Source organism: Emiliania huxleyi (assembly GCF_000372725.1).
Source record: "Emiliania huxleyi CCMP1516 unplaced genomic scaffold EMIHUscaffold_61, whole genome shotgun sequence".
In the NCBI taxonomy this organism is placed as follows: domain Eukaryota; phylum Haptophyta; order Isochrysidales; family Noelaerhabdaceae; genus Emiliania; species Emiliania huxleyi.
Window position 1 is genome coordinate 79599 of NW_005197426.1, and position 4026 is coordinate 83624.

Consider the following 4026-nt stretch of genomic DNA (forward strand, 5'->3'; position numbering starts at 1 on the left):
GGCACGGCTTTTTACGCTCGGCCACCGTGTGGGGGGCGCCGTGCCGCCTACCCTTCAAGCTTCATGCATGTAGAGAAGATAAATACCAGCTGGTCGGCCGCCATTCGGGCCTCCCGGCCTGCTGCGGCGGCGCGGCCGGTCGAGGCCGGGCTCGGCCCGGCCCGCGACGGCTGGCCGCCGACGAGGGCGCTCGCGCTGCTCGTCAAGATGGCGGCGGTGGCGAGTGTGGCGATTGCGGCGACAAAAGTTCAGTCGTCAGCGCTCAGGCGTCTGTCGTCTGTCGTCTATTGTCGCATTGCGCACACGCGTGCGCCGCGCGACCCGCGTCGCTCCGCGAGGGCATGAGCCTTCCGCGATTCGATCCCGCAGCCAAAAGCTGCTCGCTCGAACCGCGGCCGACTCTATACCATCAAGGAAGTGCTGACTCGATTCTACCTCGAATTCTTCTACCCCCACGACTCGGAACGCGAATGTGACAGGACCATCGGGTCCTTCAGCCACCAAAGTGAGATCTCACCCGAGAGCAGCTGAGCCTGCCTCTGGCCTCACCTCCCTCTCCTTCAGGCATTCGTGGCATCGTCCTATGGGTCGTCCAGAGTATCGACCTCTGGCGAGTCAGCCAGCCCCACTTTGAGGGCGCCATGAGCAGGCGGACACATCGCTTCCAGGGAGGGGGGCGCGCTTCTCTCCACACCACATGCTAGGGGGGGGGTCCGACCCCCCCCAGAGGCTTCACCACATGCTGGGGGGGGGGGTCACCGCCGAGGACCCCCCAGAGACTCGTGGTCAGACCCTCCGGGCCCTTGATTTTACGCCTCATTTTCGCAGTATTTTCGAGGGGAAAATCATCCTTTGAAGCTACATGAGCCTTGAGACTGGTCAGAGTCTCCAAGATATTGGACTTTCAGCCACGATTTCACAACTTTGGGGGCAAAATCGGCTCTCTGGCGGCTATTCCTAGCCCACGAACTGCTGGGGGGTGCCCACCACATGCTAGGGGGGGGGGGGCCGACCCCCCCAGAGGCTTCACCACATGCTAGGGGGGGGGGGGGGCGTGGAAAAAAACCCCCCCCCCCCCCTGGAAGCGATGTCCGCCTGCTCCATGAAGTACAGCGATCGCCACCTCGCTGGCCTCTCCGCAGGCCTCCCCGACCGCGTCGAACTCATCGGCGCGGGCTCTCTCGGCTACGGGACCGGCCCCAGCTTCGGCTGAGGGCTGACAAGCTGCCGAGCCCAAATCACTGTGAGAGTCGTGATTTCTTGTTGGTTTTCAAAAATCTCTCTCTGCATGTAGAGAAGTGGCAGTCGTGATTTCTTGTTGGTTTTCAAAAATCTCTCTGCATGTAGAGAAGTGGTAGTCGTGATTTCTTGTTGGTTTTCAAAAATCTCTCTCTGCATGTAGAGAAGTGAGTGTGAGAGTCGTGATTTCTTGTTGGTTTTCAAAAATCTCTCTCTCTGCACGACGGAAGGAGTTTTTGTATCCGCTTTCTCTCTTTTATTTGGAAGCGAGGCGGCCGGTGGCGGCGGAGCTCCGGGCGGTGGTGCAGTTGAAGGGACTTGGAGCACTTGGAGTGCAGTCATTAACCGCACATCCAGGGCCGGGGGGCTAAGAAGCACACCCAGCGGGCCGGATGATTGGCATGGACGAAGCGCTACTTGCTCAGCTGAAAGGGGGGGCTTGGACTGGGCAGCATTGTAGATCCTTGGGCGAGGCTAGGGGCGGCGAGGGTGGTGGAGCGGGCGGTCTGTCAGCGCTAAACCGCACCCGCCGGGGGGCGGGCCGGATCTCCACGTGTTCCCAGACTGCCCCATTGGAGGTAGGCCGCTCGGAGGGAGGGGAGGAGACGACTATCTCCGCAAGAACCTCAGAGTTACGAGCGACCTCCCCTTCCCCCTTACAGGCCGAGGGGTGTGTGTGTGTTGTGTGTGTGTGTTGGTTTGTTTGTGTGAGGGCAGGGCAGGGCAGGGCGGCGGCGAGCGGCGAGCGGCGTCTGCGAGGTCGGCGGCGAAGAGAGGCGATGGTGACGTGCCACACGGTGGCAGCGTTCACGGCAGCAGCGCCGATGGCGGTCCCGCGGCGGCGGCGGCGGAGTGTCGATATTAGCGGGTAGTCGTGTGTATGTGGCGTGGTGTATTGTGTCGTGTCCGATTTTAGCTCCGAGAGTAGAGGCCTTTCGCAGACGCAGTTCGAGGTGGTGTCGAGGAGTGGTGTCGAGGGTGTCGAGGGTGTCGAGCGTGTCGAGCGTGTCGAGCGGGTGTCGAGTGTTGTCAAGGTGTTTAGCGTCTAAGGTGTCGAGGTATCCAAGGTGGCAGGATGCAGTTGCAGCCCATAACAAAACTTGGGCCGCAGCTGCAAAGCTGTTTCATCGCTTAGTTGCAGCCTCTCAAAGTTGCACCCCTGTTGATGTAGCACAACCTGTGAGCACAACCAGTTTACTCTGTGGACATTTGAGGACATCAAGCTCACTAGTGCCAGGAGTCATTGCCACTGCACAAGGTGCTGTGCAGGCGCAGCACCTAAGGCTACAGCACACCCCATGCAGCAGCGTCGCCGCGCAGCGTCGTTCGCCCCTGCAGCGTCACCGGCGCACAAAGCGCAACTGACCACAGCGCTCATGGCACAAGGCTGGTGCCATGAGTCAGTGGACATATTGCCACTGCACAAGGTGCTGTCCAGCAGCTAAGGGCTACAGTACCCCATCGCAGCAGCGTCGCCGCCGCTGCCAGCGTCGCCGTTGCAGCGTCGCCAGTGCACAAAGCGCAATGGTCCAATGGACCACAGGTCCGCACTCATGGCACAAGCTCACTGGTGTGAGGATTCATTGCCACTGTACAAGGTGCTGTGCAGCACCTGAGGGCTACCTGAGTACTGCCATGGTTGCTACATTGGTCATTGCAGGGGTGCAACTGAGCTGCAACTTGAGCTAGAACTTGAGAGGCTGCAACTGAGGGATGAAAGTACTGGCAGCCAAGTATTGCTGCTGCAACCCTGATTTTCTAACTCTGTGACTCCAATGGGTCTACGTCTCTGCTGTGTACACTGTGTTAGGATCATCAGAGGTGTCGAGGTGGTGTCGAGGTGGTGTCGAGCGGTGTCGAGCGGTGTCGAGGGGTGTCCGAGGTGTCGAGCGGTGTCGAGGTGTCGAGTTTGGCACCTTGACACGGACGAGCATGGTCCCAGCCTAGATGGTGTCGAGGGGTGTCGAGGGGTGTCGAGGGGTGTCGAGTTGGTCGAGTTGGCATGGGGTGTCGAGGTGTCGAGTCGGTGTCGAGGTTTGGTGTCGAGGTGTCGAGGCCAGGGCTCAGGGTACACATGGAAGAACTAAAACCCTCGGAGACCCGTGTACCCGTGTTTGCTTTACGGCCCCTTCCGAACGCGCTCCCCCCAAGGGTCAGGGCTCTCTAGCCCGCAGCCCGATACCGACCATCTGACCCGCTGTGGGTGCGCTTCTAGCTCCCCGCGGCCCTGGATGTGAGGTTACAGACCGCACTCCAAGTGCTCCAAGTGCCCCGGGACGCGGGAGCCATGAGAGGTACCATTGTGACTGAGTCGAGTGATTGAGAAACGAGGCCGGCCGGATCAACGACCTCAAAGGCTTCTACGTCAAGTGCGGCCAGGTCGCCGGCGCGCCGCGGCAGAGGAGGCGCGGGAGATGAGACATGAGAGACCGGCCCTTAGGAGAATCGAGAGGCCGCGAGAGGGAGGGACAGGGATATGAGCGTCTAGCCTCGAGCGGGCGGCGCCAGCGTGCGGTGTTTGCGCAGAAGAAAGTGGTCATTCTCTCCGCCAACCAACCTGGGCTCTCGCGCGGTCAGCCGACACACCACTCGAGACGCGGCCTCTAGACTCTGCACAGGGACGGGCCGCGGCACCCCCGACTACCTTCCCACGCCTGCTGCGCAAGCGCGGTCCGCGTCGCCGCCCACTCCTCTGCGGCGACGTTTTTCTCTTTCACTGTTTGGCTCACACGGCGCTTCGCCGAGTGTCCGAGAGCCGCTTCGCGGACCTCTCTGTCCGGCAGACGC